Source organism: Panthera tigris, chromosome F2, assembly GCF_018350195.1.
Source record: "Panthera tigris isolate Pti1 chromosome F2, P.tigris_Pti1_mat1.1, whole genome shotgun sequence".
In the NCBI taxonomy this organism is placed as follows: Eukaryota; Metazoa; Chordata; class Mammalia; order Carnivora; family Felidae; genus Panthera; species Panthera tigris.
In genome coordinates, this window is record NC_056676.1 from 254,909 (window position 1) to 272,062 (window position 17,154).

The following is a 17,154-nucleotide window of genomic DNA, read 5'->3' on the forward strand; positions in this document are numbered from 1 at the left end:
GGATCTCGCAGTGCAGGGACAACACACGACGGCATCTTGAGCGTCCTCCTTCAGCGCAGAGCCTGGCTCTTTCTCCCCTGTGGCCCAGCCTTCCTGTCCCAGTTGAGAAACTGGAGGTGAGGTCAGTGACCCGAGGCTCACAGGCCCTGGGAGATGTGGTGTAAACAGGGTTGGACATGCCCTGCAGTCGTGGTGTTTCGTTTGTCATCATTAGCCCTACAAAGAGGTCAGCGCCCTGTGGTTGTGTCTCATTTCAGGAGGTGGGGGTTCAGGTGCACCAAAGTTGGGGTGTACGTGTTTGTATCAGGATGTTAAGGGGTGTTTCCGTGGAAACAAAAGGACAAAGGTTAAAGATTGGGGCAGATTATAACCCCAGTTCTGAGTTCTGAAGGCAGCAGGTAGAAATTACTAGATGTTGGTTTGGAAGCCTCTTGTTGTCCCACCTCAGCCTTCATGGCTTTGGGAAAAGGCCAGTTTAGTCCTCAGTGATTCCAAATCAGAAATAGGAGAAAATTGCACACATGGGTTTGGAGACTTTTTGTGAGATGTTTGAAGAGCCTGGAAGGATCCAGCCCTCACATAGTTTATAGCAAACAGTTTACAGCGAACAGGTTTAGAATCCAACGTCCACACAACTGTGTGGTGAATCTTCATTGTTCTCTTAAGTTAACCACCCGAAGTATGCATGCTAATGGTCTCCAAACTCACTCTGTCATGACTTGAATTCCATTTTGTGTGATCCCCGTCCTGCCTGTGGGGACTGAGGACCATGGTACTGTGTCCACTCATCCTGTCTGTCTGTGTCAATTGAGGGTTTTCTTTACAGCAACTGTAGGAAGGTCTGTACACAAGAAACTCTATTTGCAACTACTCAGGTCATGGTAAATGGTGAAATCACAACTACGAAAACCTAAATTATTCCCCTTACTTCCAACTGTGGTGCAAGTGAGACTAATTTGTTTGCAAAGTAAGTGTATTTTCACGATTCTTGTCCTGGTTCTTTACATAAGTGCAGCAAGGATAGCCCTCGATCATGTAGGCTATTTTCAACCCACTTTGCTGGAACCTATCCTAGGAAATCTCAGATTAATTTCTAACAGCTCCTCAAGGGCAGAGGCCAAGCCAGATATTTGCCATCAGACGTTGCCTGCAGTTCCCACTGATTTGGGTTAACTCTTTTCTTCTCAAGGTCTCCAAAATATCCCGAGGTTCTGGCACTTTCCCAGAAGTGGGTCTTTCACTCACCTGAATGGGCTGCTGGGAATCTTGCAAGCAAGGTATCTGGCTGATGTTTCCTAGGGCTTCATTCCTTCAAACTGTCTGGTCACACCTGACAGAGAGAGAGAGAGAGAGAGAGAGTGAGTGTGTGTGTGTGTGTGAGCAGGGGAGGGGCAGAGACACAGAATCCCATGCAGGTTCTGTGCTGTCCCCACACGAGACTCAATCTCACACACCCTGATGTCATGACCTGAGCCAAGATCAAGAGTCCTACACTTAACCAACTGGGCCACCCAAGCACCCTTCGGTTGACTGTGATTCATGAATATTGTGTTGGTATTATTTTGGTATCTCCTCTGCAATGTCTAGTAAAGATTTACTAGCCCATCATTGCCTTGCACGTGACATGAAGAACTTCTGGGCTTCTCACTGAATCATTGTGTGCCTGGCATGGGTCCTGATTCAGTTCTTTGAGGAGACCTAGTGGGTGTGCCCCTGAGGGCCAAAACCATGGGTGGGGTTAGGATCAAGCCACTGGAGGACATAGCCTCAGAAATAACAGCCATGTAGGGATTAACCTTCCCAGAGGAGTGAGTTGAGGGTGTGTGTTAGTGTTCTGGTCAGGCATAGCATTTGGCTCCAGGGTGTGGCCAAGCGTTTCTGAAAGGCTGAGGTCTGGGCTCATGATGAACTTCTGCAGAGCCATACAGCTTTGTATTTGTCAGGACAAACTTCTGGCTTCCTCCCTGAAAAAATCTCAGGTGGCCATGAGCACCAATTCAGTTCCTGGCCCACAGACTGCATAGCTTAGGAACAAAATCAGCTTATTTCTTAGAGTTCTGGAGGCTGGAAATGCGACATCCGGTTGTGGTATGGTCAGGTTCTTCTGAGAGCCCTCTTTCAAGGCACTGATGACTGTCTACGTGCTGTGTCTTCACACGGTGGAAGGGACAAGGGATCTCTCAGGAACCTCTCTGAAGTGGGCACTAATCTCATTGATGAGGGTTTCACTTTCATGACCTACTAATTTCTCAAAGCCCCTTCCTCCTAACATCATCTCCTTGGGGGTTATCATCTCAATGGATGAATTTGTGGGAACACAGACATTCAGAGTGCAGAACGATGAGTAAAATATTGTCAATCTGCCAAGAAAAGTTGGGTCACCGAGGCACGAAAGTCACTGTGTGCATAAGACAAGGAGGTGGGAGAGGGAGGCATGGAAATCCCAAATGTGGCCAGAGTTTCAGTGGCCTCAGAGACAGGCCATAAAGAGAATACTTGCATGCCAGGGGAACAGATTTCATTCTACATGATTGCATTTTTGCAAAATCCATTCTCTGCTGTGGGGACTCATTGCATGGGAGCTAAATCAAGGAGAGGAAAATCAGAAGAATATATCAATAATGCAGCGTGCTCACAAGGTCCCCAAAGTAAATGGATCCAGAGGGATGCCAAGCCAAGAGGGAGCAAAGGCGAAGTCACTCCAATTGGAACAGTCATGCTCTAGGAAACAGTGTGGTTGATTGCTTTTAATTTGTCTGGGCCAAGTGGCCAGATAATTGTTCAAACATCATTGTGAATGTTTCACTGCAAATGTTATTTAGATGAGATTATCAGTGAAATCAGTGGACATTGAGTCAAGCACACTGTTCTTCCCAATGTGGGTGGACCCCATCTAATCAGTTGAAGGCCTGTGTAAAAGGCCAAACTCTCACAGGCCATGAGGCTCTCTCCAGCAGAGTACCCTTGGGTTCCATCTGTAACACTGGCTCTTCCCAGTTCCATGGTGGAAAGCCTTCCAATTTGAACTTCAACTTTCTCTTGAGTCCTTAGCCAGCAAGCCTTCCCCTTCAACCGTAGGACTCACCAAATTTCCACAGCCCCAAGAGTACATTATTTTAAAGGAATCTCTCCAATAGATAGATGATAGATAGATAGATAGATAGATAGATAGATAGATAATATATACATAGATAGATACTAGATATATAGATAAGATGATAGATGATTGATGATAGATAGAAGAATAAGAAAGATAGGTGACAGGAGGATGAGAGCTAGCTAGCTAGATTGATAGATATGTGATAGATAGGTGATAGGAAGCTAGATAAGATAGGTTATAGATAATAGATGATGGACGGATAGATGGATGGATGGATGGATAGATAGATAGATAGATAGATAGATGACAGATAGATAGATAGACGATTTCCTATTGGTTCTGTTTCTCTGGAGTTCCTGAAGGCAAATTGCTTAGAGAGAAAGAAGCAGCATCTCATCTCATTCACTCCATACAATGAACACCGAAGTGCACAGCTGAGTGATGCCCCATAAATGACATGGGAAAATCCAGGCACACAGCAAGGGTGTGTGTGGTGACAGTTATCTATCCTAGACTGCCTTTGATGACCTACAGAATGAAGACTACCCTCTGCTTCCACAGCTTCTTTGTTCTTTAAAGAGCTCCTTGATGGTGAAATGGGAATATTGGAATAAAATCCCTTCCCAGGGGCAGGGTCCTTGGACATGAAGATGATGTATTTGGTCCAGTTGACACACGGGCCAGTGATGGAAGTGCCCCTCAGGTTGACCTGGATCATTTTCCTTTTAACTTTTCAAATATTGATTGATTGATTGATTGATTGATTGATTGAAAGAGAGTTAGAGCATGACCTGGAGAGGGGCAGAGGGAGAGAGAGTCAGAATCCGAAGCAGGCTCCAGGCTCTGAGCCGTCAGCACACAGCCGACACAGGGCTTGAATCCACGAACTGTGAGATCATGACCTGAGCCGATGTCAGAAGCCACCCAAGAGGCCCAGTCTTGGGTAATATTCCATCCACTCCCTTTCCCTGCCTGTGGCTGTAAAACCCATCTTGTATTCAGAGTAAAGTTCTCTCTCTCTTCCCTGTTGCAGGAGTCTTGAATAAAGTCTCACTTGCCTGTTCAGCTGGCCTGGTGTGATTTCTCCTATACAGGTCTGTGACACATCTGGAGTTCTCTTTGAGTCCTGTCTCCATACAGCACACAGATCCCAACACATGTGACTTTCCTTTGCCAGCACATGCATGATTCCTAATGCTAGGTGTGTTTTTATTTTTGGCGTGTTTAGTTTTCAGAGAGAGAGAGAGAGAGAGAGGGAGGGGAAGGGAGAGGGAGAGGGAGGGGCAGAGAGAAGGGAAGACAGATGATTCAAATCAGGCTCAGTGCTGTCAGTACAGAGCCCAATGTGGGGCTCAAACCCATGAACCACGAGATCATGACTTGAGCCGAAGTCGGATACTTAACTGACTGAGCCACCCGTGTTCCCCTGGATATGTTTTCATGCCTAGAATTGACATATCTCCTCTTGTTTAACGGTCACTTTTTACTGTTGCCCCTTTTGTATCTTATGCAGAGGAGGGAAGTAAAACCAAGTGGGCCTGCTGGGAGGAAGCAGCTACGAGTCCTTGGTCATCTGGTACTCACCCCAGTCCAGAATGGGAGCACCACCAGAAGCCTGGCTGCCTGGCAGTCACTTACAAGCCACACAGCTTGGGATCAATTTTAACCTATTACATGCTTTGGATATGTCATCTGTACCAAGGGCTGTAAGGGGTAATCATGTGAACCATAGGGTTTTGGGGATTCAAGATAGCACCTGACACTTGGAATTGCCAAAGTGTGATTCTGATCTTTGTGCATCAGGTGAGTACCTGGAACCTAAGACTTGGAACAAGGAAGACCTTTCTAATTTGTGGGATCATCAGACAGTGAAGGGGCTGGTCTCTGAAGCAGTGCACACCCTATCCTGCTGCAAGATTTCTTGCTGACTCAGCAGGCAGCAGAAATGCTCCCCATGGTAGCCCACACAAGATGTCAGACAGTCCTCATCCCACAAAAGCTGGAGGAAGAGGTCAGGCAGAAGCAATTTCCTGCCCACGCATGCAGCTTCTGTGTGGTCTGTGGTCTCACCTCACTTGTCCTTTAGCTAAATTATTTCTCTAGGACCTGACAGAGGTAGGGTCCTCTGGTTTTGGGGCAAAGGTGTCCTACTGTCTGGATATTGAGAGTCTGAGACCAGGATGCCAGCATGCTGGCATGCTTGGGTTCTGGGGAAAGCTCACACAGCTGAGAAAGAGAAATCAAAAGAGCAAGCTGTGTACTGACTTCATAAGGCTGCTGATCCCATGGGCTCCACCCTAACCACCTCTCCAAGGCCCTGCCTCCTAATACCTTCCCGGTGTGGGGGGGGGGGGGGGGGCTAGGGCTCCAACACAGGTGCTTGTGGGCAACACAACTCAGTTCACAGAAGAGGGGATCTCAGCTGTGCCCTGCCTGCAACTAAGGATCTCACTTTAAGAAGGCACCTAATGTCTCACTTGTCTCGGCCGATCCAAGCTTAGACTGGGAGCTTACAAAAGAAACACTTGCAAAATCCCTTGTCCGTCAGAGTGCCCGTGCATCTGTGCTGGCCACTCACGATCTGAAAAAAGTGTCTTCATAGGACCCATATAAATGAGGAGGACATGATACAAGCAAAAATGGGCCAGAAGGACAGCCAGTGGTTAAGTATGTAGTTACCTACTGGGAATTCTTCCTCTCCCTGCACCCCAGGTCCAGAATAACCCCACTCATCTCCCCCCACTTTCTCTCTTTCCCATGGTGACCCCATACCCTGAGAGCAGATGCAGGAGACATCGGCAGAGATGTGCCTCCACCTTATTGGGCCTGAAGTAACCAAACAAGGAAGTAGACAACTCCTCCCCCTCCAATTTACCCAGGAAACACCTACCTCATTTTATTGTGCTTTGCTTTCTTGATCTTTGAAGACACTACGTTTTGTGCAAATTGAGGGTTTGTAGGAACCGTGAGTAGAGCAAGTCTATGGGGGCCACTTTTCCTAGAGCATTTGCTGCCTCCAGGTCTCTGCTAACTTTTGCCCCTTATTATATTCTTTTCATTATTATATCTGCTCTGGTGATCTACAATCAGTGATTACCTATTGCTGAAAGCTCAGGTGAAGGTTAGCATTTTTTTCTAAAACGTGTTTTTTAAGGGGCACCTGGTTGGCTCAGGTGGTTAAGCATGTACTTCAGCTCAGGTCATAATCTCACAGTTCCTGGGTTCGAGCCCAGTGTTGGGCTCTGTGCTGATGGCTCAGAGCCAGGAGCCTGCTTCGGATTCTGTGTCTCCCTCTCTCTGTGTCACTTCCCCACTCATGCTCCATCTCTCTTTCAAGAGTAAAATGAATATATTAAAAATGTTAACAAGTATAAAGTGCTTTTTAATTATGGTATGTACATTATTTTTTCAACATAATGCTATTGTGCATGATAGACTCCAGTCTAGTCATGACTTTCATACCCATTAGGAAACCAAAAGATTCATTTGAGCCGCTTTGTGGTGGCATTCATTTTTTTTTTTGCAGTGTTCTGGACCCAAACTCACAACTTCCATGCATTCCGGAGAGTTTTCTCAATTCAGACCCCTCGGAAGAAGCCTGCAGTGGTTGTGCGGGATCAGGCATTGCAGCCAGATTTGGATGGAGGAAATGACTCTGGACTGTTCCTTCCTCAGGAGCTAAGGAATGACCACGGTTGGAAGGACTGCACTGGCTCTTAGTGAACCTAAAAAGGAGGCGGAATGTATCACATGCTGACCTCATCCCCCAAATCCATCCCCTGGGTGAGCTGGAGTAATCCACCAGTTAACATGCTGGACCACAAGGGGGAAAAAACAAGATTATGATTTTGTGTTTTAATTAAAATGCAATGCTAAGCTGTGAACACAAGCTGACCTATTTCATTTTCATTTCTTATTGTCCCTCAAGTTGCCAGGCCATGCATTCTTTCTAAACCTGGTGATCTAAAGGACCACCTTTTCCTCCTGCACACTGCATTGCTGACCTTGCCACACCAGATTTCTTCTCAAAGCTAGAACAAACAATCCTAATATTTGTATGTAACCACAAAAGACCCCGAATAGCCAAAGTAATATTGAAGAAGAAAACCAAAGTGGGAGGCATCACAATCCCAGACTTTAGCCTCTATTACAAAGCTATAATCATCAAGACAGTATGGTATTGGCACATAAACAGACACATAGACCAATAGAATAGAATACAGACCCCAAAATTGGACCCACAAATGTATGCCAACTAATCTTTGACAAAGCAGGAAAGAGGAGCAATGAGTAAGACAGTCTCTTTAACAAATGGTGCTGGGAGAACTGGAGAGGAACATGCAGAAGAATGAAATTAGACCACTTTCTTACACCACTCACAAAAATAAACTCCAAAAGGATGAAGGACCCGAATGTGAGACAGGAAACCATCAAAACTCTAGAGGAGAAAGCAGGAAAAAAAACCCTCTTTGACCTCAGCCATAGCAATTTCTTACTTGACACATCTCCAAAGGCAAGGGGATTAAAAGCAAAAATGAACTATTGGGACCACATCCAGATGAGTAGCTTCTGCACTACAAAGGAAGCAATCAACAAAACTAAAAAGCAAAGGATGGAATGGGAAAAGATATTTGCAAATGACATATTGGATAAAGGACTAGTATCTGGTATCTCCAAAGAACTCACCAAACTCCACACCCAAAAAACAAAGAATCCAATGAAGAAATGGGCATAAGACATGAATGGACGCTTTTTCAACCCTGATGACCATCAGACACATGAAAAGATCTCAACGTCACTCATCATCAGGGAAATACAAATCAAAACTACAATGAGATGTTATCTCACGCCGGTCAGGGTGGCTAAAAGGGACAGATCAGTACACTATAGGTACTGGTGAGGACGTGGAGAAAAGGGAACTGTCTTGCACTGTTGGTGGGAATGCAGACTGGTACAGTCACTCTGGAAAACAGTGTGGAGTTGAGTCCAAAAATTAAAAATAGAACTACCCTATCGCCCAGCAATGACACTGCTAGGAATCTGCCCAAAGGATACAGGAGTGCTAATGCATAGGGGCACTTGTACCCCAATGTTTATAGCAGCACTTTCAACAATAGCCACATTATGGAAAGATCCTAGTCCAACCACTGGTGAATGGATAAAGAAGATGTAGTTTATATATACAATGGGATATGACTTAGAAGTGAGAAAGAATTAAATCTGGCCATTTGCAGCAATGCAGATGAAACTAGAGGGTATTTTGCTAAGTGAAATAAGTCAGGTAAAGAAAGACAGATACCATATGTTTTCACTCCTATATGGATCTTGAGAAACTTCACAGAAGAACATGGGGGAGGGGAAGTGGAAAAAAAGTTACAGAGAGGAAGGGAGGAAGACCATAAGAGACTCTTAAGGACTGAGAACATACTAAGGGTAGATGGGGGTGTGGGGGAGAGGGGAAAGTGGGTGATGGGCAGGGAGGAGGGCACTTGCTGGGATGAGCACTGGGTGTAGTATGGAAACCAATTTGACAATAAATTAATAAATATTAAAAAAAATAAAAAATCAAACCTTCAAAAAATAAAAAATGACCTCCATGCAGGGGAAGGGTTTCTCCCCATGTGACCTATGGACCCCTTGGATCTCACTGCGTGCTTCTGAGGATTTGCCTTGCTTCCTCACCAGAGAACCACCTGGTATTGAGCTCCAGAATTTCTAACTTTGCACTCCCCTGTTTATAGAGTCCTAACGGTATTGAAACCATCTCCTTTATCACTGTCAGTGGTTTTGGGGAACAGATTTCTTGTTCAGTCCATTGTGACTGTTTCTACTCTTTCTCTTTCTGTCCAGCTACTTTTGTGGGGAGTGCTTTTCCTGTACTCTCCCTTTGTACCACACCCTCCCCACCCTTCTCTGTCCTCTTGCTGCAAAAACAGCTCCTTACCCTCCATGGCTTCTCTCTCCCAGTTCACCTCTCCAGAGCACATTCCTGCTGAATTCTGAGGCCAAGTTATGCAGATTGTTAATGTCAATCCTCAGATCAATTTCCTGGGTATGCAAAATGGTTTGGAGATGATGTAGCTGCGTTTCAGAAGCTGAGAACATCCATGCTGTTCAGCCATCTTGGCCCCCTTTAAAACTATCCCTCAGTGGAGATTTATCTGATGTGTTCCCTCATAATTAGAAAGGGGTATGGGTTTGAGGAAATAACAGAGATGAAGTGTCATTCTCCTCACATATCAAGGGAGCATGCTATCAACACGATGTATCCCTGTTGATAGTGACCATAATCACCTGGCTGAGTTCATGCTTGTCGGTGTCTCTACTGTGAACTGACTCTTTTCCTCACATTTCCATACTGTATTCTTTGGAAGGTGTCTCTACTGTGAACTGACTCTTTTCCTCACATTTCCATACTGTATTCTTTGGAAGGAAGCTACTCTCTGCAGCCCATGTTCAAGGCTCCTGAAAACAGAGTATTTACCTAAATTATTTAAAAATTTCCTACATGGAGAGTTGTCTCTTTTCTCCCATTTATTTATTTATTAAGTCATTTATTTATATCAGTATGGAGCTCTAAATATGTCTTATTCTTGGCTTAAATCCAATACTAATTTACTGATTCCCCCCTCAGATTGTTTAAGCTTTGTCTAGTGAAAGCTCTTTCAGTTGTGTCTTGTATACCTTTGACATGTCCCCCATCCTTTTCCAAGCTCTTCTTTCTTTGTGACACTACAAGATGTTCTTGTATATTCCCTGCCATAGCCCTGGAATCAGGCATTTCTCCTAGGACCCTTGCTTCCTTTTATTGAAGAATGGAATTAGAAACCAAGATATGGGTGAAAAGTGTGCTCCTCTCTACTCATGTATTTTTGTTTCTTGGCTCTCCCAGATGACAGAGAAGAAAATAGATCTATAGTTATCACTCTGTATATATACGCATGTGTATCTATATATATATGGATAGATAGATAGATACACACACACACACACACATTTATGTATATTTATTCCCCCCTCTATATCTAGTATATCTGTGTGTATCGTCGTGAGGGTGTGAGGGGCTCCGAGACAAAGCAAGTAATGTCAACAAATTTCCTCAATTTTTGTGTTTCTGAAGTCTTTATTTTTATTTCACTTAAAAGCATTTTTTTCTTTTTTTAAAATTTTTTAACGTTTATTTATTTTTGAGACATAGAGAGACAGAGCATGAATGGGGAAGGGTCAGAGACAGGGAGACACAGAATCTGAAACAGGCTCCAGGCTCTGAGCTGTCAGCACAGAGCCTGACGCGGGTCTCGAACTCACGGACCGCGATATCATGACCTGAGCCGAAGTAGGCCGCTTAACCGACTGAGCTACCCAGGCGCCCCTGAAAAGCATTTTTTAAAGTTTTGTTTTTAATTTTTATTTTGAGAGAGAGACAGAGCAATAACTGGCCAGGGACAGGGAGAGAGAGAGAGAGAGAGAGAGAGAGAGAGAGAGAATATCCCAAAGCAGGCTCCATGCTGAGAGCAGAGAGCCCATTGCAGGCTTCTTAAGCATGAGATCGTGACCTGAGCCAAAACCAAGAGTCAGAACCTTAACTGACTGAGCCACTCACTTACCCCTTCTTTCTCTTTTTAAGAATAATTTTGCTGTCAGGGTGCCTGGTGACTCATTTGGTTCAACGTCTGACTCTTGATTTTGATTCAGATCATGATCTCATGGTTTCATGAGACTTAGCCCCATGTCTGCCTTCACACTGATAGTCCAGAGACTGCTTGGGATTCTCTCTCTCCCTCTCTCTCTCTGCATCTCCCCTGCTCATATGTGTGAACTCTTTGTCTCAAAATAAATGAATAAACATCTAAAAAAAAGAATATTTTTTTTCTGGATACAGAATTCTATGTTAACTTCTTTCAATACGCTAGATAGTTCACTCCATTCTCTTCTTACTGGCATGGTTTCTGAAGAGAAGTCCAATGTAAATATCACCCTGTTCTTCTATAAGTAAGACACTTCTTCCTCTCATTTCTTACCAGAGTTTCCCTTTATCTTTGATTTTCTACACTTTGAATATGATGTGCTTATGTATATATGGAGGTTTTTTTTTTAATAGTATTTGGTGTTTCTTGAGCTTCCTGTGTCTGTGATTTAGTGTCTCTCTTTGATTTTGGAAAAGTCTCAGAAATTATTACTTCAAATATTTCTGTGATTCCTGTCTCGCCTTTCCTTCCAATATTCTAATTATATTTATGTTATTCCTTTAGTAATTGTCTTACAGTTTTGGACATTCTGCTCTTTTTCATTCATTCTTCATTTTGTGTTTTGGTTTTAGAAGTTCCTGTTGACTTGCCTTCACACTTACTGATTCTTTTCTTCCTTCTGTCCAGTCTACTGATGAACCCTTAAAGACATTCCTCATTTGTTACTATACTTTTTATTTCTAGCATTTCCTTTTAATTCTTTCTTAAAGTTTCCATCTCCCTGCTTACATTGCTACTGCTTTCTTGCACATTGTCCACTTTTCCCATTAAAGCCCTTATCATATTGCATATATTAATCTTTAACTCCCCCATATAATATTCCCAAAATGTGCCATATCTGAGTCTGGGTCTTATCCTTTCTTGGTCCCTTCTGACTGTTTATTTTTACTTTTAGCATGGCTTGTATTTTTCTGTTGAAAGGTGGATGTACAATATTGAGTAATAGAAACTAGAGTACATAGGCCTTTAGTGTGAAGTTTTATGTTTATCTGGTTAGGGGTTAGGCTGTGTTATAGCTGTAGGTGTCAAAGAATAAAACTTCTAGCATCTTTGTTTTGGTGTTCTCTGTTGTCAGCATCTTTGTTTTGGTGTTCTCTGTTGTCTTTGGGTTTTCCTAGAGACGAATTAAAGAGAAGCTGCCTTCTTTTCACAATAACCACCTATTATTTTGCACGAGTGCTCTTCATACAGTGTTAAGATGTGGTGGGAAAGGAAACCTTGGGTAGTCGTATGATTAGGTCTCAGTCTTTCAGTGAGCCTGTACCCCTGGGATATGACCTTCACAAGTGTCTTTCAGTTCTCTATTCTGGTATTGCAGGGAAGGTATAGAGGGCCAGAGGTGGGTATTACCCTTCGCTCACATTTGTTGCCTTCCAAAAAAAAAAAGTTTCTCTTGAGGGCAGGCCTTGTTAAGAGCAGAATGCTGTGGGGGCATCTTTGTTTTTGTGTTCCCTGTTGTCTTTGGGTCTTCCTAGAGACTAATTAAAGAGAAGCTTCCTTCTTTTCACAATAACCCCCTATTATTTTGCAGGAGTGCTCTTGATACAGTGTTAAGATGTGATGGGAAAGGAAACCTTGGATAGTTATATGATTAGGTCTCAGTCTTTTAGTTGGCCTGTACCCCTGGGATATGACCTTCACAAGTATCTTTATTTCAGTTTTCTATTCTGGGGTTTCAGGAAATGTGGAGAGGGCCACAGATAGGTATTACCCTTCCCTCAGGTTTGTTAACTTCCAATAAAATAGTTTCTCTTGAGGGCAGGCTTTGTTAAGAGCATAACACTGTTGGGGGGTATTTCAGAATGGTTACTTTCCCCTCCTCCTGCCACAAGCAGTAAGGGATTTCCCTCCCATCTTTCACATGAGAACCTGATTTGCGACTACTGGAGGTAAAACTCACAAAAGTGTGGGTCCCCCATAAGACCAGATCTCCAGGAGTTTTTAATTCTCAACTAGTTCTCAACTTACTTTTATTTGGTTCTCAATAATTTTAATTCCCAATTAGTTCACATGGTGCCTCCAGCAACTCTTGAATTACGGTTTAAAGTATTCCTGTCAGCAACTCCTACATGTGTCTTTCTGCTCAAGTAAGCTGTGTTTCTCTCTGTGTGCCACTCCAGTGTTGGGGGCAGCACTCTGCCCTGTGACCTCAATTCTCTTGTGGATCCTAGAAGAGTTTTGATTTCAAGTTTTTGTTTTGTTTTTTTTTTTCTTCTTGTGAGAATGGGAGTGATGACCTCCAAACTCTTTACATGCTGGACCAAAATTTGGAAGTCTACAATCAATCGCCTCTAAATCACGCAATCAACGTGGCTTATGCTGAGCACTTGCCTTGCATTGGGGAGTCGTTTTGGTAAGTACAAGGCAGCGGGTGTCTAGATGGCTAGAAGGCACCTTAAGGTGCTGAGTCTCTGGGGACACGGTGGAAAGACTGTGTTGTCACAATTCATTGCTGGAAGAAGTAAGCATGGCCTTTGTGACTCCACTGGGAGACAGTCCTTGGCACCTTGCACCTGGCTTCCTCCTGGCTTTGATCTTATGCCTACTTCTTTTGCTATTTTCCCTTATTTCCTTTCCGTGTAATAAATCTTAGCGACAACTATGACTATTTCATGAGTTCTGTGAGCTGTCTTGGGGGATCAGTGGGGGCCTGGGTACGTAAAAACAAAACAAAGGAAAACAAAAGAAAACCAGCAAACATGTTCAGATTTTAATAGAGGTATCGTTGAAACTGAAGATCACTTTGCGTAGTGGTTCATCCGAACAATATTAAATCTTCTAATTGAGGGAAATGAAGATTTTTTTTTCCATTTTATTCAGGCCTTTTAAAATTTCCTTCAGCAATACATTACAGTTCTCAGTGCACAACTCTGTTGTCTCCTTGGTACTTTATTGCTATTTTATTCCTTTTGATGCGATTGTAAGTGAAATTGTTTCCTTAATTCCATTTTTGTAGTGTTCATTTCTACTGTATAGAAATGCTACTGATTTTCACATATTGCTTTTATACCCTGAAACACTGTGGTGTTTGCTTTTTAGCACCAATAATATGTCAAGTTTTTTTCTTTTTTTAAATATATAGTATGTCGGGGGTTTTTTTTGAGGGGGGGCAGTGGGGAGGATGTTAAATCTTTGCATGTGTGTGTTCCAATCAAACTTTATTTAAAAATAGGCTGTAGATGGGGCGCCTGGGTGGCTTGGTCGGTTAAGCGTCCGACTTCGGCTCAGGTCATGATCTCACGGTCCGTGGGTTCGAGCCCCGCGTCGGGCTCTGTGCTGACAGCTCAGAGCCTAGAGCCTGTTTCAGATTCTGTGTCTCCCTCTCTCTCTGCTCCTCCCCCGTTCATGCTCTGTCTCTCTGTCTCAAAAATAAATAAACGTTAAAAAAAAATTAAAAAAAAAAAATAGGCTGTAGCTAACTGATTTCTACCTTAAATCAAAAACCTGGGGATAATTTTATCTGACCATGCAAGAGGCACTGAGGACAGAACCCAGTTGTGCTTCTTATGTAAGCAAATAAGCCTTTCTTCCTCCATTACTGCCTTTTCTTGCTTCATAGCTTAAAAGTCATTTTATTATTTTTACTTTATTTAATAAAATGTAAATATTTAAGGTATAAAATAGTATACTTTGAGATATATTTACATACATACATAGTTATGTTATATATATATATAACTATATATAGGTATATATATAGTTATATATATAGTTATATATATATATATAACTATATACAGTTATATATAGTTATATATAGTTATATATATATATATATATATACACATATATATATAGTTAAATGATTATTACAATCAAACCAATTAACATGTCCGTCTCACATAGTTACTTTTATTTTTTGGCAGTGAGAGCATCTGAGAACTACTCTTTTTTAAAATTTTTTACCATTTATTTATTTTTGAGACACAAAGAGAGACAGAGCATAAGCAAGAGAGGGGTAGAGAAAGAGGGAAATGAATCTGAAGCAAGCTCTAGGCTCTGAGCCCGATGTGGGACTCGAACTCATGAACGGAGAGAACATGACTTGAGCTGAAGTCGGACACTTAATCGACTTAGCCACCCAGGGGCTCCTGAGAGCTACTCTTATGGCAAATTTCTAGTACGCAATACAATATTATTAACTATAGTCAATCTGATGTACATTAGACCTCCAGAACTTGTTCATCGTGTATAACTGAAACCTTGCCCTGTTGACCATAAGGTAAACCATCCTTGCAACTGAGAATTCCACTTGTTCACAGTGAATTCAGCTTGCTAGTATTTTATGGAGGTTTTTTGCATTTTTATTCATCAGGAATATTGGCCTGGAGTTTTCTTTCCTTGTAGTGTCTTTTTCTGGCATTGGTATCAGGGTATTTTTGGCCTCATCGAATTAATCGGGACATATTCATTCTTCTTCAGTTTTTATGGGAGGGATGATTTTCAGAAGGATTGGTGAAGTCATTCAGCCCCAGGCTTTTCTTTGTTGGGGGTTTTGTGATTATTGATTTAATCTCTTTACTATTTATGGGTCTATTCAGATTTTTTACTTCTTCATGAGTTAGTTTATGTTGATTGCATGTTTCTAGCAATTTGTCCATTTCACCTAGGTAATCAAATTTTTGGTGTATAATTTGTCACAGTATTCTCTTATCCTTTTTATTTATGTATAATTGGTATAATCACTTTCATTTCTGATTCTAGTAATTTAAGTATTTTTCTGTTTTTCTTTTTTTGGTCAGTCCTGTTTGTCAGTTTTGTTGATTTTTTTTTCAAGGAACCAACTTTGGTTTCAGTGATTTTCTGTATTGTCCTTTTATTCTCTCTTTTATCTGTATCTGCTCTAATCTTTATTATTTCCTTCCTTCTACTAGTTTTGAGTTTAGGTTACCCTTTTAAAAAATTCCTTAAGATGTACGATTACGGTATTGACTTGAGATCTTTTTCAGTGTATGCATTTACAGATACAGATTTCCCTGCACTACCTTTGTTAAGCCCATGAGTTTTGGTATGTTGTGTTTTTGTTTGTCTTTGACTAAAGGCATTTTCATTTTCCTTGTGATTTCTTCTTTCACCCATTGGTTGTTTAAGCGTGTGCCATTCAATGTCTACCTATTTGTGAATTTTCCAATTTTTCTTTGGCAACTGATTTCTAGTTGTGTTCCACTGAGATCAGAAAAGATGTTGTATAAGTTTGGAATCTTTTAAAATGTATTAAGACTTATTGTGTAGCCTGGGGAACCTGGGTGGTTCAGTTGGTTAGGCATGTCACTTTGGCTCAGGTCATGACCACTCGATTGGTGGCTTTGAGCACCATGTCGGGCTCTGTGCTGATAGCTCAGAGCCTGGAGCCTTTTACAGATTCTGTGTGTGTCTCTCTCTCTGCTCCTTCCCTGCTCGCACTCTCTCTCTCAGAAAAATAAACAAACAAATAAAAAACCACAGCAAAAAGACTTATTGTATAGCCTAACAAATAGTATCCTGGAGAATATTCCATGTTTTCTTGAGAAGAATGTGAATTCTTCTCTTCTTGGGTAGAGTATTCTGTATATGTCGGTTCTGTATGTATACAATTGGTTTATAGCATTGTTTAATTCCTGTTTCTTTATTTATCATCTCTCTGGTTGTTGCATCTATTATTGAAAGTTAGGCAATTTAGTCTCCAACTACTATTGTAGAAAAGTCTATTTCTCCTTCAGGTTTTGCTATATATATATATTGGGGGCTGTGTTGTTGGTGCCTGTATGTTTATAATTGTTATATCCTCTTGTTGTGTTGAACATTTTATTAATAGTCTCTGTTTCTCATAACCTGTTTTGATTTAGAGTCTATTTTTTTCTTTTTCCTTTTTAAAAATATGTTTAATATTTATTTATTTTTGACAGAAAGAGAGAGCACGAGCATGAGTGGGGGAGGGGCGCAGAGAGACACACACAGAATCTGAAGCAGGCTCCAGGCTCCAAGCTCCAGTCTCCGAGCTGTCAGCACAGAGCCCGAGTGGGACTCGAACTCATGGATCCCGAGAGCATGACGTGAGTCGAAGTCAGATGCTCAACCGACTGAGCCACCCAGGCGCCCCTAAAGTCTATTTTTTTTCTGATAGTAATATAGAAACCCAGCTGTCTTTTGGTTACTCTTTGCATGAGATAAATTTTCCATCTTTTTACTTTTAATTTGTTGTGTGTACTTATATCTAAAGTGAATGTCTACCATCTGGATGGAGGATGTATTTTATCCCACATTTCAATTTATGTTTTAATAAGAGAGTTATTTTCATTTAACAAGTTTGGTAATAAAGAAGGATTT

The 17,154-nt window shown here is 42.0% G+C and overlaps 3 long non-coding RNA genes across 3 annotated transcripts in view; all 3 read left to right on the forward strand.

Moving 5' to 3' along the window:
• The first annotated feature begins 6 nt into the window (after window positions 1–6).
• LOC122235031 lies at window positions 7–16,765 on the forward strand. Its single transcript, XR_006213115.1, has 3 exons — window positions 7–116; window positions 13,071–13,201; window positions 16,734–16,765. It is a non-coding gene; the product is annotated as an uncharacterized LOC122235031 (long non-coding RNA).
• On the forward strand, window positions 4,129–7,170 carry LOC122235030. The gene is made up of 3 exons (XR_006213114.1): window positions 4,129–4,194; window positions 4,614–4,903; window positions 6,627–7,170. It is a non-coding gene; the product is annotated as an uncharacterized LOC122235030 (long non-coding RNA).
• A 78-nt stretch (window positions 16,766–16,843) lies between the features above and the next one.
• The window catches only part of LOC122235029, a 37,119-nt gene continuing 36,808 nt past the window's right edge, over window positions 16,844–17,154 (forward strand). The window contains exon 1 of the long non-coding RNA XR_006213113.1: window positions 16,844–16,880. This is a non-coding gene — a long non-coding RNA (uncharacterized LOC122235029). The remainder of the gene's footprint in view (window positions 16,881–17,154) is intronic.